This window comes from Panthera onca, chromosome D3 (assembly GCF_046562875.1).
Source record: "Panthera onca isolate mPanOnc1 chromosome D3, mPanOnc1 haplotype 2, whole genome shotgun sequence".
Taxonomy (NCBI): Eukaryota; Metazoa; Chordata; class Mammalia; order Carnivora; family Felidae; genus Panthera; species Panthera onca.
Window position 1 is genome coordinate 3,531,270 of NC_138350.1, and position 18,552 is coordinate 3,549,821.

Below are 18,552 nucleotides of genomic sequence, written 5' to 3' on the forward strand. Positions count from 1 at the left end.
CCAATAGAAGGAAACCTGGAGACGGTATCGCGAAAGAAAAACGGCCCTGTGAATTGAAGGCAGAGTCTGTGGCTCCGGCTCGTCTGGGATGAAAAAGAGAGATCGGGGGTAGGGGTGGGGGGAGCTCTGTACTTTCCACTCATTTTTCTGTGACCCTAAAATTGCTCTAAAAATTAAAATCTATTAGAGAGAGAGAGAGAGAGAGAGTCCTGAAAGGGGGAACCGTCATGCAGACCCTGATTCAGTGCAACCACTTTGCTGTCCTACTTAGGACACCATCCGGCACCCTCTCACGGTGGTCTTGGCCCCCGCAGAAACCTCAAAGGCCGTGCGTCCTCAGCATATTCGGTTCCTTCAGCAGCACGCTGATGGGGACACAAGGGTCCCCACTGTGTAAGCCCATCCTGTGTGCCACCCCCGCGGGAACTGTCTCAGCACACCCCCTACCCCTGCCACTTGCCCCACCGTGAACACAGACACTTTACAGCTCCCCGGATGCACCAAACACACCCCCACCTCAGGGCCTTTGCACCTCCTTCCCGGTACACACGAGGACTCACTCTTTGACTTCCTTCAGCTCTCTGCTCAGACGCCACTTTCCTACAAGGCTCTCCATGATCCGTGATGGCTCCCCCAGAACGGCACCCTCACCCCAGCCCTGTCTCCCACACCCCCTGCTTCGTTCTGACTTACAGTACTTAAAATATCCTGTCACTGCGTGTATGTATTTTTGGTTCTTTCTACCTTGCCCCTCCCCACTCTAAGCGTTATTGATCGGAAGACACTGGGGAGTCCAGAGATAAATTTCATAATCTTGGGTGCCGTAAGAATCATATTCTTATGCTCACAAACTTCTAATGTCAATTCGACATTTCCTTCAAGGATTCTATTATAAATATAGGCAACAAACCATAGTGGCATTAGCAGGATCTGCGACGTTATCACCGGTGGAAATTACGGATATTTTCACCTCATGTTCAAGTCACAGCAGATGTTTCCAAATGTCAATTATACCCAGCACGGCTGCAAAATTATAGCGGCTATCGGACCTGCCGCTTGATCTTGTTACGAAGGTAGCAATAAAGACGTGCCTACGTTCCTATTTCGTGGTTTTTCAGAACTACATCCCCGCGTAATTCACTGCCTTCACAATGCTACGTATTTTAAGTTTTTACCTAAAAGCGTTGACGGGAGTTGAGACTACAGGCTACGCCACACAGCCGAAGGGGTCTAAGGCGCACACCAGACGGGGCACGGCAGCTCTCACTCCGCTGAAAGTTCCAGGGGGACCGGGGCCATGTCGTGCGTATTGCCTTATTCCCGTGCCTGGAGCAGTGCTTGGCACAGCCTAGGAATCCAGAAAGAGTCCACTGAGTCAACTGACTTAAGAACTTCTGTGGATGAGGAAACGGAAGCTGGCTCGGAGGAGGCGGGACAGCCGGAGGTAACGCAGCCCCACGCGCGTGTGCACTCTCCCAGCCCCAGCGGGCACCTCGGTCAACACGCCCCCTCGTCATCTGCCGGGGCGGCGGCGAATTTTCCTTCCTCCCTTCTGGGTTCCCCGGCTGGCCTAATAATTAAATTGACATGAGGCAGATTAACAGAAGAAGAACAAATTTAATTTCATCTGTATGGGAGATTTGTGAAAGATAGGACACTGAGGGCCAGTCGGGCAGTTGGGGCTCACGTTGCATCCTGAGCAGAGGAATGGAGAAGGTCTGGGCTTCGTGGGGCAGGAGGGAGGCTGGCAGGACAAGGCGGAGCACGTGTGTAGCGATTAGGTGTTTGCACGCCGCCCAGATCCGACTTCCAGAGAAAAGGTTGTCTCCGGGCGTCTCTCTCTTTCTGGGCCGGGCCCGTATTCCTGTAGGTAGTTGAGGGGGAGGGAGAAGTTGTTCTGAGTCTGCAGGGGCTTAATTGCTTGCAGCTCAAAATAATCCACATGCCAAAGTGGCACATTTCGGGGTCACGTATTCTGCCCCCGCCTCAAATCGAGCTACAGCGTCCACGGAGCCACGCCCGGGAAGGCAGAGAGGCTGGTCTGCTGGCGGGAGCACATCCGTGCCGGAAGGCTGTGGTCCAGACACCCCCGGGGGCAGACCCCGCCCCCTTGAACCCCTGCTGCCACAGCTGTGCCCAATAAAACCGAGATCTCAAGGGGTCTCCCCCAGAGTGAGACGGCTGCCGTCTGGTCACACTTCAATCACCGGTTACGCTGCCCGGTACAGTAGGACCCCTGTGACCCCCAAAGCCGGAAACATCGTCCACAGCACCAATGACCACGTAGGGGAGGAAAAATAATTTCCCCCTGCCCTTCTAGGTTCTTGGCCAAAACCCTCATGAAAGAAAAGGTTAGCGGAAAAAAGCAAACAGAAGTTTAATCACACACATGCCTCGCGGAGAAGGAGAGACCCAGGAAAAGGGAGTAACTCCCAGAAATGGCCCAAGCCATCACCTCCAATGCCATTTGCTGCTAAAGACAGAAGAGGCTGGGTTTGCAGGGAGGAGCCAATTGGGGGGGGGGGGCGGGGAGGTAGGGGAACACACTGAGCAAGGGAAGGGTCCTTATGCAGATTTAAGACCCTGCTTTCAGCACCAACGGGAGCTTCTCGAGATGTAGAGTCCCCCCTCTCCTCGGTGCACACAGGTACAGACAAAGGGTGTCAAGGCCTCCCGCAAGAGGGTACAGGGCAGGCCGGGGGAGGGGAAGCCCTAACTAGGCCGGCCTCGAACACCACACAGAACCTGGGAGGCGAAATCCCTACACTCCCCCTGTGCGGCACGGCTCTGTGATTCGTGAGTGCCTTCCCAGACAGTCTCACGGAAGCCCCCGGAGCCCATCGCCTAGCGCGGGTGATATGCATCTTGACGGGAAAACGCTGCAAAACAAAAACCAAAGGGAGAGCAAAGCGAAGCTGTCACCACGAATGTCACTGCGGCACTCCCGAAGTCCAGGACCACCAGCTCCCCTTGTCGACGCACGGCCGAGAGACTGGTCCTGGCAAACACGAATCGATCGATCGACACATACTAAGTGGCTGACTTGGGTCTATAGGAGGCACTCACTCCCCGCTTGAAGGACAAGCAAATAAACGCGTACGAAATCATTAAAAAGTCAGCTTCACATCGATCCCAAATTAATTTCTCGCTGAAAGCGTGGGCGCGCTGCATCTCGATTCTCCTCTAAAGATCTCACTGATTCAGGGGGGCTCAGAGTGACGGGGCTGGGAATCCGGGCTGCTCAGGGCGCTCACCTAAACAAGCTCAGGGCTTTGGCTCTATGCACCCTTGAGCTCTTCCTGCCGCCAGCCTCTCGCGGGGTCGGGGACTCTCGAGAAGGGTCCGTGGGGCCCCTCTGAGAGGAAGGTGACCCCGAGCCGAGGCCTAAATGGGCAGACAAGCCGACCTGGAGAGTCCCTTCGGGAGGAGGCTCTCCCAGGGACCAGCTAGTGGCACGGTCTGCCAGCCCCGAGCCTGGGGTGTGCACAGCAGAGGGGCAGAAAGCCAGTGCCTTCTAACGCTTGGCAGGAGACCAGGCGGCCTGTGTCAATGTAATGGTCCCCACGGGCCAGGCAGACGGGAGAAAGGATGGGGCTCCAGGCAGGATGGGGCACGAGACAGCATTGTGAGGGGGACGGCGCCTGGGGACAGTGACTCGCTTCCCTTTGCAGAAGGGTTATCACATGCCTTCTGCATATGACAGGCTCTGAGTAGATCACCAGTAATGACACCTGTTCAAGTGCCCGTGACAAACAGAATAACGCCCCCCAACATGTCCACGTCTTACCCCCGGAACCTGTGCCTCAGTCGCCCAGTGGAACCACAAGGGTCCCCGTCCACGGAAGAGGGAGACACGAATGCCAGTGTCAGGGGGACATGGCTTGAGAAGTCCTTGAACAGCCACTGCGGCTGGAAGATGGAGGGCGTCACCAGCCCGGAACGCGGGCGGCCTCCGGAGGTTGGAAAAGGCCAGAAAAGGGATTCTGTGCCGGAGCCTGAGAAGGAACGCGGCCCTGTGCACACCTTCATGTGAGCCCAGCGAGACCCGTGTGGCCCCTCCGCGTACGGTGAGGCAGAATTGCCCCGTTTTATGCCGCGGTCTGTGCTGATCTGTTATAGCAGCAAGAAGGGACGGGCCCAGCCCCTTACATCGGCGGTCTTCCGGCTCTGCCTGACCCCAGAGCATTTCTGTTCTTTTCTTTTTTTTAGGTTTATTTATTGGGAGCGCTCAAACAAGCAGAGGAGAGGCAGAGAGAGGGAGAGAGAGAGAGAGAGAGAGAGAGGATCCCAAGCAGGCTCCACACCACCAGTGCAGAGGCCAGCGTGGGGCTCAGACTCATGAACTATGAGATCATGACCTCAGCCGAAATTAAGAGTTGGCTGCTTCACCAACTGAGCCCCCCAGGCGCCCCGATCCCCACGACATTTCTTAAAGAGAGCTGAGGGGGAGGGCACTGGCCCAGATCGCAAGTGAGCAAGGCATCTCAAGAAGGAGACCCAGTGGTCAGAGTCGTCAAACGCTCGGGGCAAAGGACCGTCATTTCTTCCCTACGCGGCTCACAGGTGAAAGTCAAGTCAGGGCACGCGCAAGGACGCGCTTGGGAATTACGAACCGCCACAGTCACGCGGAGTTGGTACTCTCAGCCGGCCGCCTACACCGCGTTCACCGGAGATCAGAAGCCGCCCCTTAAGCTCTGCCCTTGTGATGAACAGCACCCGCCGAACACCAAACAAAACCGTCCAGAAGGAATTTAGACAAATGACAGAATTAGAAAGCTCCCCGAGCCAGGGGGGAGCATTGGCCTTTTCGGTTCTGGAACGAGGGCCAAAATTAATGCCCCTCGCAGGAAGTCAGGCGTTGTGAATCGAGACGCCTGCGTGTTCAGGGCGATGTGGAGGGAAAGACACCCTTCCAAGAGCATACGCACGTATCTCGTGACTCCACCTGCTACAAGGCCATTGGTTCAGAGGTGCCAGGTGTTCCAAATATCTCAAGCCAGAAACCTCAACATCACGTGAAATTCCTAAACGTCGGTCTTGAAAATGCATGCACGAGACGCAAATATTTCGGACGCTTCGGTTTTGAAAATGCATGCACGAGACGCAAATATTTCGGACGACCAAATAAAACATGCCCGTGGGCCACGTGCGTCCGAGACCCCGAAACGCACGTCACGCGCGGTGGGGCAGGTGCATTGGCTCAGCGCTCCGTGGTCCACGACGTGGTGCCCTGTGCAAGTGATGCTGCTCACTGCGCACCAGGCACTCGGCGGTGCCCTCTGGGGCAGCACCACCCCATAACCAGACGGCAATAGTGAGGCTCAGGGAGACCTGCCTGGTGCTCCCGGCCCGTGGGGGGCAAAGCAGAGGTGGGAATCTGCATTTTCCTGAATCCGGACCCGGCTGTCCGAGCAGTGGTGCTGCCCGTGTCGCCTCCTCCCGCTTCTGCTCCCGCAGGTTAACTCCTCAACCTCACCTGCTCAGAGACAAGACGACAGCCAAAGGGGCGACTGGACCCGATGGCTCCGTCGAGCCTTCGGCAGGTGCCGGCAGGCGTCCCTGCTCCTCACCTGCCTCCCTGTGCCGTGAGCGCACAGACACCGCCAGTGACAGAATACGACAGGGCCACAGCCGACGTGCTGGCAACGCACCTGCTCCGTGTTAAGTGAAAGCTGCTGTTTCCCCTCCAGACGTCTCTGTTTGGGGGTGTATACATCCGCCTGCCGCAGTCAGAGATCGTGTTTAATTAAACACGGCGGGCTGGCTCACGGCACACAGAGCGTCACCCTCGCCCGCCTTCCCGAGGGAGCCCCCGGGAAGGCGCGGGCCAGCGCGGATCCGGGCCCTCTGTCCGGGAGGCAAGGCCGTCTTCTCTCTCTCTCCTCCCATCCCTCCTTCCTTCACAGAAAGAACCGGGAGCAACACAGGCATCGCGGGCTCTCGTAACGTCTCCAGAAACTCCCATCACTTATCACTTATCTCCAGTAACGGCTTCGCCAGGAAAAAGCCTGGCACGCTGCCTTCGGGTCTCACCGGCAAGGGTGCACGGTCACGTACGGGGATCGTCCTGCCCTGCTGGGTGCCTGCCACCTGGAAATGCGACTGCTTTTATCTTCGGAGTCACCTGGAGGGAGAATGAAAGGGAGCCGGGAAGCAGTGGACGCACGGTGACATGTGGAACTTCTCTGTTGAGACCAGAAGCTTTCCAAGACTCATCCTAAGCCGTCTGTCGGTCACAGAGTGGAGTTCAGCCCCAGAGAGGAAGACACGATAAGAGGGCTCTCGTTCTCCGTGTTCCTGCGGCTGGCTATTCTCCAACCGTTCTGCGCACGTGGGCAGCACCTACCAGACTGAAGGCAGAAAGGGCACCGTGTCCCTCTTCGTCATTCCTCCCAGGCGTTTATTACAAACCTCCTTGACTTGTAAAAACTTAAAGGATTAAAAGGCATTTATTACAAACCTCCTTGACTTGCAAAAACTTAGTTAAAGGATTAAAAGTATTAACTGGCTTTTCAGAGTCGTCTATTTCTTCAAAGAACTTTTTCCTAAAGCTCTGTCCTGAGTCCACGCTGTTCAGGAGGAGGTGATAGAGTCAGTGGGAGAAGGAAGAAACGCCCCCTCGCCCCGCCCAGACTCCAGCTTGTGTCCAGAGGGAATGGCCTTCCTTAGGGCACTCTGCAAAGCTGGCCGTCCCCTGTGCCAAACGCAGAGTCCGTGCACCTGTCCCTTCACGCTGGAAGACGTCTGAGGCCCTGCCCACAGACGGCCGAGGAATTCAACAAAATAGGACGACTTCAGCAGCGATGTGGTTTGACTGTTCGCAAGCAAACCCCCGTGAGGGCACCTTTCTCCAGAAGATACCGCTGACGATGAGCGGCCGGCGTCCAGACGGCGTGTGTCGGCAGTGTCCTAACCACCTACGTGGATGGGGCGCTGCAAGCGTGGCAATCCACACGGGAACTGGGAACTAACACCGGCAAAGCTGACACGCCGACGTCGGGCAGCCTCTCCAAGGCTAGAAACCTGGCAGGAGGCAGAGCTGGTGTTCGAGGCCAGTTAGCCTGCTTTCGGGGCCTGAGCCTCTAACGGCCCAAGAGAGGCCCCGGGCTTTGCTGGAGCAGAGACGACCGCCAAGACCAAGGCCAGGCCACCGGTGTCCACTGTCCCGGGACAGGCTGAGCGCCGGAGCTCCGTGAAGACTTACGGTCGCCGTGCGTGAGATGCTTCCGGTACCTTCCGGCCGGGTGAGGGAGAGGGCGGAGCGGCACAGGCAGATGATCCAGGGAGCACCCACACCTCCCATCACAGGATTTAGCTGGGTGCCTGTACCGAGCTCTGGCTGAAAAGCTAAATAAACAATTAGGAGGCCACTGCAGGCAAATCAATCAGAGCAGCAACAGTCCCCGCCCTCAGGGAGGGGACAGAAAGGGTCTCGAGATGGCTAATGTCTCCAGGGACCGAATCACCCAGACAAAGACTGCTTCAGGCTGCAGACCGTTATCAGAAGGCACCCGGGGCTCTACAAGAATGACTGCCGACCACTGCCAGGGGAAGTCAGTTCTCCATCTGCCAGCCCCTCTCAGGATCTCAGGCCCCTCTCGTGATCTCCGGGCAACTCTCCTCCAAGGTGAGCCACACGGGTGCTGAGCAGGAAGGGGGCCGCTCACAGCTGCCGGCACTGGCGACCGTGACCTCCCAGGCCCGTGCCGCACCTCCTGGGATTCGGAGACCGTTTCACATCGACCTTTCGGCGGACTGGGGTCAGCTCAGGGGTCCTGTTCCAACGTCAATAAAATAAAATAAACGCATTTTTAAAAAGCCAGGCAACGTGGGTGTGTTTTTGAAAACATCGGAGGCTCTGGCCGTGCTGGAGTCCCATCCTCACACGGAGGCAGTCAGCCGGAGCCAGAGCTGACGCCCCTTTTATTTACACAGGGCCGTGTTCCTTAGTCAGCCAGTCTCTGCTCCTCCCCTGTTTCTCCTACACCCCTTCTCGCCCATTCGCCCACAATACGCACCCGCGTCTCGGGAAATGACCGCTGAAGACTCCTGGACAGACGGCGTCTGAGGCCCTGCGCTGAGCCCCGTGTCTCACAAACGTGGGCCCCTCTGGCCGTGCCCCCAAGGGCGGACGACGCAGAAGACAAAATGATCCCCCCAGAAATCAGGAGTAATAAACAGGCAGCATGCCCACTGGGTGAGTTTTCCTGTCCCTCCGCAGTCTGGAAGGTCAGAATGGTGACGGCCCCCTGGAGACCCTCTCTCTCCTGAGTCAGGAGCGGCTTCCTTCCACCACAGACACGTCGCTCCTCCGTGCAGGGGTCTGTCAGCACATCGTCATAAAGACCGTGTCTGATTCAGCACACTCGGGGGCCGGGCTCCGGGTCCCTGCTTCCTTAAGACTTGGTGGGCCAGAAAAACAGAAAAGTCAAAGCCAGCTTGCTTTTGCAACAAGGACGGCCTGATCATGCTCCGTCTAGCCAGACCCACCACCCAGAAGAGATGCTGCTGCTTTTACACGGCTGCGTCCAAAACGGACACATTAACGAGGCTCACGAGTGAGAGACAAAGGGAAACTGTGCCGTGGCCGTGAAATCACAGTGGGCAGGCACGTTCCCTCTGAGCTCAGACTGGGTTCTGTCCCATTAGGTTTCCTACCGCCTGGGCTGCTCCTCGTGCTAATTTAAATTTACTGCTTCCTTCTGTGAACTCCCCTCCCCTCGTGGAGAGAAAGCAGGACCTTCTAATCAGTCACTGCTTAGAATGATTCGCTTTATCGGCCAAGAGTGGAATTCTTCCAGGGCCAGAGATGGTTCAGGGGAAAGTGGGGAGACTGAGAAGCGTGCCTGCATCTCTCAGTTTCTTGGCAGCGTCCCTGCTCCTGGTGCCATCCATAATAAAAGCTCCAAGGAAACAGGGGAATGAAGGGACCTCCAAGATGGGAAAGGACACCTACGTGAAACTTTAGCAAGCATCACACACACTCCGTGATGAAAGACAGAGTTGTTTCCTCCTGAGATCGGAAACAAGGCAAGGATGTCCACTCTCACTGCTGTTATTCAAAACTGTTCTGGGGATCTCAGCCCTGAAAAAAATAAAATTAGAATAGAATAGAAAGCATAACATCAAATAAGGAAAATAGGTCTGGAGGTCAGAAGGCGTGAAATTGTCCCTACTTACAGGCGACAGAAAAATCTCAGGGAATCTACAAATTTTGCAAGATTTTTGCCAGGGTATGGATACAAAATTTCAAAATAATCAGTTGGATTTACGAACAGCAGCCAATTGGAAAATAAAGTTTGAAAAAAGCTACAGTGAATCCCAACCATAAAATACCTAGGGATAAATCTAACAGACACATTTAAGATTTGGACACTACAGAACGCTGCTGAGAGAAAGGAAATAAGCTTTACGTAAGTAAAAAGTTATACCATTGTTCACAGATGGAAAGCCTCGGAATGATTACAGTGTTCGTCCTCGCTGTATTGATCTAAAGTCAATGTAACCCACATCAAGATCGCAGAGGACTTTGGTAGAAACTGACACACCAGTGCCATCCACGGTTTGTGCAGAAATTCAAACAACCCAGAATAACCCAAGTATTTTTTTTTTAACTGGAGGACTTAACAGATCTGATTTCAAAACTTACCGTGAAGTTACAATACTCAAGACAGGTTTGTTTGCAAAACGTAGACGTGATCATCAGTAGCGTGGGATGGTATTCAGAAGTGGAACCACTTTGTAAATGCTGTTGATGTTTGACAACCGGGACTAGACGATTCAATGGGGAAAGAAAAGCTTTGTCAACAGACGTCAATACTCAAGTGGATATCTATTCAAAAGCGAACGCCCTCCTTATCTCACACTGTAGATAAAAAAACTACACCCACTGTATCACATAACTAAATACAATCTTGTAAGTTTATAAAATTTCTGTAAGAAAACGTACGACAGATTTTAGCAAAGTTGACTAGGGTAAATGTTTCTTAGAAGAAACAATCAAAGTGTGAATCACGAAACACAAACATCTTGGACTTCATCAAAATTTAAAACTTCTGCTCCTTGAAAAACACCACTAAGGAAACAAAAAGGGAGGGGTGCCTGGGTGGCTCAGTCGGTTAAGCGTCCAACTCTTGGTTTAGGCTCAGGTCATGATTTCGCGGTTCAGGAGTTCAAGCCCTGCGTCAGGCTCTGCGTTGACAGCGTGGGGCCTGCTTGGGATTCTGTCTCTCCCTCTCTCTCTGCTCCTCCCCTGCTCATGCTCTCCCTCTCCTTCTCCCCAAAATAAATAAATAAACATTACAACAAAAAGGCCAACCACAAGCTTAGAGAAAATGTTCACAACACACACACCAGATAGAGACCCTCTATAAAGAGTTCCTATAACCTAACAACAACAAAAAACCCCCAAGCAGTTCACTATGAAAATGGACAAACAATTTGAGAGGATGTTTTACAAAAAAAAAGGAAACATGAGTTGTCAATGAGCACAGGGAGAGATGCTCAAAATCTTTGGACAATAGAGAAATGCAAATCAGTACAAAAATGGCAAACCCATCACAGTGGCTAAATTTACAGGCAAGATAAACTGACCATGGCATCTGTTGGCAAAGTGAAATCACAAGCAAGTTTCTCAGGCATTGCCGAGGGAACAGTGGGTGGCACAACACCCGTGGAAAACAGGTTAGCATGCTTCTAATGTTAAGTGCGTATAAAGCATCCGACCAGCTGTAAAGACCTCTTCTAGATACTTACCTAAGAGCAAAAAACAAAAGCAAAAGCAAAAACAAAACAAAGCAAAAAACCCAAAAAAACCACACATGCTCACAAAGTCTTGTGCCTGGATATTCTGTTCGCGGCAGCTTTATTTATAAAACCAAAAACTAGAACCAATTCAAATGTCTATTGGCAGGTGAATAAAAAACAAAAAAAAAAAAAAAACAAAAAACAAAAAAACAAGTTTTTGGATGTCCAAATAGGGAGCATAATCAGCAAGAAAGAACACTCACTGTGCATGAGGGGCGCCTGGGTGGCTCAGTCGGTTAAGCATCCGATTTCGGCTCAGGTCATGATCTCGCGGTCCGTGAGTTCAAGCCCCGCATCGGGCTCTGTGCTGACAGCTCGGAGCCTGGAGCCTGCTTCCGATTCTGTGTCTCCCCCTCTCTCTGACCCTCCCCCGTTCATGCTCTGTGTCTCTCTGTCTCTCAAAAATGAATAAACGTTAAAAAATAAAAATAAATAAAAATTAAAAAAAAAGAACACTGTGCATGAGCCTCAAAGCCGTTACAGTGAGCATAAGAAGGCTTGTAAATGAGATTCCAGGATGACCCTCTGCATAAAATTCCAGGAAAAGCTAACTAGTCTCCCGAACGCGTGCATGTGTATACCGATGGTGTGCAGGCAAGCACACACACACAGAAGACATAAACTTGAAAGAGACAGCTAATTGCAAATAAACTTTTGCAATTAAGTTTGCAATTATACAACTAAGTTTGCAATTATATGTGACAAATACATGTGATAACACCATCACATCGTATCATACTATCGTATATCATATACCATTGTATCATGCAATATATGACATACGTCCCCTGAACCACAGGAGTTAACTTTCTATTTATAAACACAGCATTCCCAGAATGTAAACATATATATATATATAATATAGACTTAAATATCTATAATATAATCAGAATGACCACACTGAGGAGAAGAGCTACCTCTGGGGAGGAGGAGACCGGAATGCAGTCTGAGAATTGAGACCTTAAGGCTCAAATGGCTTCTGGGATGTTTTAAACATGACGGTCTTTAACACGCAGCACTAAAGAAAGTACAGGAAATTTGGCAAGATGTGAGGCCTCGATAAACAGAGTGGCAGGTGCACAGGTGTTTGCTATACCCAGCATATGGATGTCTGTACACAGGAAACAGTGTGTTTAAAAGGAAAACGCTGTTGGGGCGCCTGGGTGGCTTAGTCAATTGAGTGTCCGCCTTCAGCCGGGTCATGATCTCGCGGTTCGTAGGTTCGAGCCCCGCGTCAGGCTCTGTGCTGACAGCTCGGAGCTTGGAACCTGCTTTGGGTTCTCTGTCTCCTTCTCTCTCTGTTCCTCCCCTGCTCACGCTCTCTCTCTCTCTCTCTCTCTCTCTCTCTCTCTCTCAAAAATGAGCTTTAAAATAAATAAATAGCTTAATAAATAAAAGTAAAACGCTGTCATCCCGACTCTTATCTCGTCACGGATGCCGCTGCTGTTCTTTTTGGATCTTCACATGGTCTCCTCAGAAACACTCCAAGAAACCCCCAGAGTCTTAATTCATCTCCTAACATCTGGACCAACCCTCCACCAACCCTCTATTTTACAACCCCAGGAAAATTATTTGGGGTTCCTTCTGTTTTTCTCCTTCTCTCCATTAAAGCAGGATCTACCTTGCGGGTTGGCTCGAGTGACCTCGTTTTTGCTTAGCTAACACTTCTCCGGAGCCAAAAACAATAACTCAATAACGAGCAAATGCTCGGGAGCGTCAGTTTCCTCAGCTGCCAAACCCAAAGCCATTTCTCACACTAATAGGCTCACTGGATGTTGTAGAAATCACCGTGACAAGCCTGGGTACCGCTAAGACAGTTGACCCAGTTACATTTTTTTCTTTCTGTCTCTGTCTCTGGCAACATCCCAAAACCCTTCCAGGAAAGGGAGGCACAGAACTCATCCTACACTGATTCTCTAAAGGCAGCCTTGAGGACTCGTCCCTCTCTCTGTTTCCCCCATTACTGTCCAGAACGAAAGCTCTTATCGTGCCTAATAATTTAAATATCCTTTGTAAGCGTAGCTATTTCTGGGCCCCCTAACCTTAAATCCGTGCTTAGCAACTTAACAAAGCAGGTGACAGACCCTGACGGTGTTCGCTATGAATGGGTGTTAGTCCGTTAATAGTTCTCCTCATTGCCCCTCGGGGTGGATGGTTTTGGGTTTGTCTGAGCCACGAACTAGAGAACCTGCATTACGATGTGTTTAATTTAAAGATATTTTGAATAAGTAACGCATTCCCACACAACTAGCGTTTCCAAAAGCATACCGTGGTAAAACGGTGAAAACCCTGTCTCCCTGCGGTACCCCAGCACCCCTCCACCCCAGATGCAGGTCAACAATGTTATTCTATTTCCTTATCAATCCGGCAAAGATACTCAGTGCATCCAAGATGAATAAATGTGTGTGCTTCTCCTCGTCCCATTTTCGCACAGGTGGTGTCCCCTGTGCACAGCCAGCGCTCTGGCGGTTCTCGGACGGCCAAGGGCAACCCCGGCCCGGAAGTGACGTGCGACACGTCCGCTGCAGAGTCACCGGCCAGCGCACGTCGCTGTCTCATCGGACCACAGGGGGCCAGCAATGCGATCCTACCGCCTGCCCGCATGTCAAAGCACCAGCGATGGTGGGGCGCACAGCCTTGCGAACAGGAGGAAGTCAAGGCTTAGGGGAGCCAGGGCGCACCCCCCGCGTCTGCAGGCCGGCTGGCTTCGCCACAGAGCCCGCGGAAGGCAACCGAAACTCCAAGCCAGGCGGTCAGCGGGGGACCAAACAGCAGCTGACTTCTCAGGAGCGGCTTCTCAGGAGCGACGCCTTCACGCACAGAGGACCACACTGTGGTTTCCCTTCTGGAAGGGTCAGATGACCCTTTCTAAGTGAGATCTTCCTTTTTGTTTTTTTTTTTTTTAACGTTTACTTATTTTTGAGAGAGACAGAGAGACAGAGCGCAAGCAGGGGAGGGGCAGAGAGAGAGTGAGAAAGACACAGATCAGAAGCAGGCTCCAGGCTCCGAGCTGTCGGCACAGAGCCCGACGCGGGGCTCGAACCCACAAACTGTGAGATCGTGACCTGAGCCGAAGTCAGATGCTTAGCTGACTGAGCCACCCAGGCGCCCCTGCCCCCACGATCTTTCATTTAAATTTCAGGCTCTTGGCAGGCAAGTTAATGCCACTGTCCCTTAACAGAGACAGAGACTTCCAATGTCCAGAAGTAGACAATGGTAGAACCAGGATACTCACATCTCAAGCAGCCAAGTATGAGGTTTGGTCCCTGCATTTAACTGGTATCCATGCCTCCCATGCAACAACCTTCTAGAGCAATTATTAAGCACCCACGGAGTAGCATCACCAGCACAGAGGAGGGCCGTAGGACCTGGGCCCTGTCCTGGAATCAGCGTACTCGCCAGGGTGTGAGGTGTGGATATACTGAGGTCTGAGAGCCTTCTGAGGCTGTGTGTTCAACTTATTGAAAGCAAGGACTAGACCAAGCTCATGGCCAAATCCCCCACAGGGTTGGGAGGCAATTAGAGCTCGGTAACTACCGGTTACCTTCAAAATTTAGAGAAATCCATTTAGGATAACCGTATGGGAAGCATCATCACACCAGAGAGAAAAAATGGCCTAATGGCCGCCAGCAAAGCCAGCAATGATATGTTAACGTTTTGAAGGCAGGTCTTGTGACAACAGACTCAGTACTGGTAAGGAGAGTAAAAATGACCTTTCCCTGGGGGCATCGCAAGTGGCAGGAAGGCCCAGCTCTCTCCCAAAAAACCAGGGCTCACAGCACTGCAGAAATACCAGTGATCGCTGGTGATTATTTAAATGCCACTAGAGCAAAGAAAGAAATCAAATATAAGACCGAACATGTGCGTACGTGTGCCTACGTGTATATACACGCACAGACATATATTCATGCCCACACACACACATGCATACACACATACTTACATATACACACCTAGTCGGGAGAAAGAACACAAGCGAACTATTCAAAACCTGTAGTTCGAAGAAAGCACACGTCCCGTGCATGCCCCAAGTGCAAAGACACTGGGGCGACACAGATAACCTAAATGGTGCCTCCAGCTCCAGGAAGCTGAAGGATTTAGTGAGGGCGTCACAATTAGCCCACAGGTGGCATGGCATTCTGAATGCCATTTGAGTAAAAAAATCAAATCAGAATTCGTATAATGTTCAATTAACCTGGGGTCTCTCCAACACTTCTCATCTGGGCAGAAATTCAATGGAAGGGATTTGCGGGCTCTTGTAAACCCAAAGTGTGTAAATAGTCCTAGGTGATGAGCTCTCCTTCAGAAGAAATGAAATACTCTGTCTCCAATTAATGAAAATCCAATATTTCAGTCACATCTCCTACCGGGTTCATTGTGTTAATTACAAAAGCCTCAAACTCATTTTTAGAGGACAGGGTTTCTCAACCTGGGCATTACTGATATGATGGACCAGATAATTATTTTTTGCAAAGCGGGGGGTGAGGGCTGTCCAGGGGCACCGTAGGATGCACAGCAGCTTTCCTGGCTTCTACCCACTAGATGCCGGTAACATCCCAGTGTGACAACCAACAGTGTATCCATGCATCACCCAACGTCCTCTTGGGGACAAAATGCCCCCAGTGTCAAACCACTGGCCAAGGATAATTACTCTAAGGCAATTCGGTCTAACCATGTGGTTAGAAAGAACTATGTGTCTGTGACTCTCTTATCTTACTTTTCCTTTGCCGATGGGACCCGTTCCAGCACTCCTGCAATATTTTATGTGGAAATGTGCCCGTATCCTCCCTGGCAATAGTTTGATTAGGAAACACTCATTTTTTCCCCCAACGGGGTAATTTTTTTTTTAATTTTTTTTTAACGTTTATTTATTTTTGAGACAGAGAGAGACAGAGCATGAACGGGGGAGGGTCAGAGAGAGAGGGAGACACAGAATCGGAAGCAGGCTCCGGGCTCCGAGCTGTCAGCACAGAGCCCGACGCGGGGCTCGAACTCACGGACCACGAGATCATGACCTGAGCCGAAGTCGGACGCTTAACCGACTGAGCCACCCAGGCACCCCGCCCAACGGGGTAATTAAGAGTGAAATGCACGTATGAGGTGACAGCAAACGGTGGCAAAGAATGGTATCTGTGGCTTCTGTCCCTGGAGACCTACTCACGGGTCCGGTTATGGGACATGGAAACCGAAGTGGTTTGGGGTATGCCCATGACTTGAGGAGCTGTTTCTCTGGGCTCCGGGACAGGGATTTGAAAATGAGCTCACTCAGTGTTCTGGAACACTAGAAATGCGGCTTTCAGACACAGCATCAGTAGCGCATTTCCAGACATGACAGAGATGCCAGGTGGTGACAAAGTCTAGATGGGAGTCGGTACCAGGCCCCAGAGGATGAAGGCCACTAATGAGTCCCAGAATGAAAGGTGATGTCCCTTCTGATGGCTGAGCTGGCCTGACTCCCTCCACTCTGCACTAATGAGGGAGGGGCTGTGGGCCATTTAATGGCCACTGGGGAGACTGACCTCTGCCATTACGAGCAGGCCCCACTCTCCTCACCATTTGCCACCACAGGGGAAGGCCAAAAACACACTGGAAAACAAGCAGAGTCTCCTGGTGGGGGGCGGGGGGGGGAGGTTATTATCTGAGGCCAATATCGCAACAAAGAGTCAATTTCTAATTCAGCTCGGAACATTCAAGGTCAGAGCCCCGGGAGCTAGCGTCTTTAAAAACTCTGCTGGGCCCCAGAGCAAAGACGTGTCCTCTCTCTGATCTAGGCAGATTGACTTGCCCCAAAGAAAGGGGTCAGAGTCCAGAGACCACGCTCTTCGAATACAGAATCCAAACACGTAGTCTATTAGGTGTCACCTTATGAAGGGAGCATAATGTTTGAAGTCAGGGCGGTCCTAGAAACTCCAGGTCAGGACGCCGATGATGAGACAAGATACCGAAGACACACGATCGCCAGTGCTGGACCCATACGAGCATGCGCTCAGGGCGGACATACATCCCACGGACACGTGGTCGGCAACGAATGAGGAGGGACCCTGTGCCAGCTTTGTTCCGGGCACTGGTAAACAGCAGTGACTAAGGCAAGGGTGGCCCCTGCTCCTTCTATTTCAGTGAGGGAAGGTAATTCATAGATAGTGACTGTGACCGTCGTGAGTGCCCCTCGCCAGACATCTCCAGCGCTTAGCCTTCCCGGCACACGACAGGAGTGGACTTCCTGGCCTCTGTGCACGGACCATGCTTCCTCTGGATTGGAACTGCATCCAGTCTGGGGCTTGCTTTTCTGCCAGCACAGAAAGAAACAGAGACTCCGTATACTTTCAGATGGATCAGCCCTCAAAAGCAGGCGTTAGCACGCAGGGGCACGACATCCTTCCCCCGGCCGTGATTCAACTCGCCACCCCTTGCCTCTGCTGGAGCCATTTGCCAGCGCTCCAGGAATCCCTAGCAACCAGGAGTAGGGGAAACTATCGTGCCCCTGGTCCAAAGTTTCAAGAGCATTGCCGTCCCCTTCAGGCAGAGCGCTACCTTGGGTATTTACAATTCTCTGGCCCAAGCGAATCTGCAAGTTCCAGGTTCAAGTTAAAAGAGGAGGAAAAAACTCAAATCTCCGTAAAACATCCCCAAGTATTTTGACCTTGAATTCCTCCCCAGACCACCCCATTCATCGGGTATTTTGACCGGGGTCACAGGGTTATCACTGAAGACGTGTCCCAAGTGTAGGACAAGATGACTTTGATCGCGTGTCTCTTTGGGTGGCTCACTTCCCAAACTCTTGTCACTGTGGTTCGTATGTGGGTGGACTAATGAAAAGAAAACATACAGAGGGGTGCCTGGGTGGCTCAGTCGGTTAAGCGTCTGACTTGGGCTCAGGTCATGATCTCGCGGTTTGTGGGTTCAAGCCCCACGTCAGGCTCTGTGCGGACAGCTCAGAGCCTGGAACCTGCTTCGGATTCTGTGTCTCCTTCTCTTTCTGCCCCTCTCCCGCTCATGCTCTGTCTCTCAAAAATGAATAAACATTAAAATAATTTTTTAAATAAAACATAGAGGATCTCAATTACTTAATTCCAGTATAATTATATCACAAATATATCAGGTATATTAATAAATTCCAGGAACATATTTATTTGTTCTTATTCATGCAGAATAAAAGAGATCTCAACCCAAAGTGGTGAGGACAGGTAAGGGCCCAGAGAATAGTCTCCAAATGTAAACAATACATTTGGGGGGAGCGTAAAGCCAAGGACAGTGTTTACCTTCCCAGGAACGCGCTGGAAAGTCCAGGCTTTGCTCTCAAGCCTCCTCTGGAGCTAATCCAGTCAGGGGACAGCACTGAACGTCTTCGCAGAACAAGTACTCAGAGCATCGAGACGGGACCTCAAAGTCAAGCAGTCCCTGAACACCTTGCACTTCTGCGGGGAAGAGGGCCCTCCTAAGGACTCCTCCCCCTCCTAAGGGGAGTCAAGTCTTAGCAGCCAGAATCCGTGTGAACTCCTCTGAACCCTGAACGCTGTCCTCTGAGCTCCTCTGCCCAAGACCAACCAGGCTGGTGTTCAAATCATCCGCGGGCATACGGCCTAGTCTCGGTTATCTCCGTGCGGGACAGTCATGCCATTTATTGCTAATACTTGCGGACGACCACGCGCAAAACATGATGAAACACCCCCAGCCAAGAACGGCCATTATGCGCAACAGACTGATTAGCAAGGAAGGGGAGCTTCAAACTACATGCGGGGTAAATGG

General features: G+C 51.8%; 1 long non-coding RNA gene and 1 other non-coding gene across 5 annotated transcripts in view; one reads left to right on the forward strand and one right to left on the reverse strand.

Annotated features, from left to right (window-relative positions):
- LOC132665262 (uncharacterized) overlaps nt 1–18,552 on the reverse strand; it is a 101,551-nt gene that overhangs the window by 44,965 nt on the left and 38,034 nt on the right. The gene's annotated exons all lie outside the window — the stretch shown is intronic.
- On the forward strand, nt 17,641–17,725 carry TRNAP-UGG (transfer RNA proline (anticodon UGG)). Its single transcript has one exon. It is a non-coding gene; the product is annotated as a tRNA-Pro (tRNA).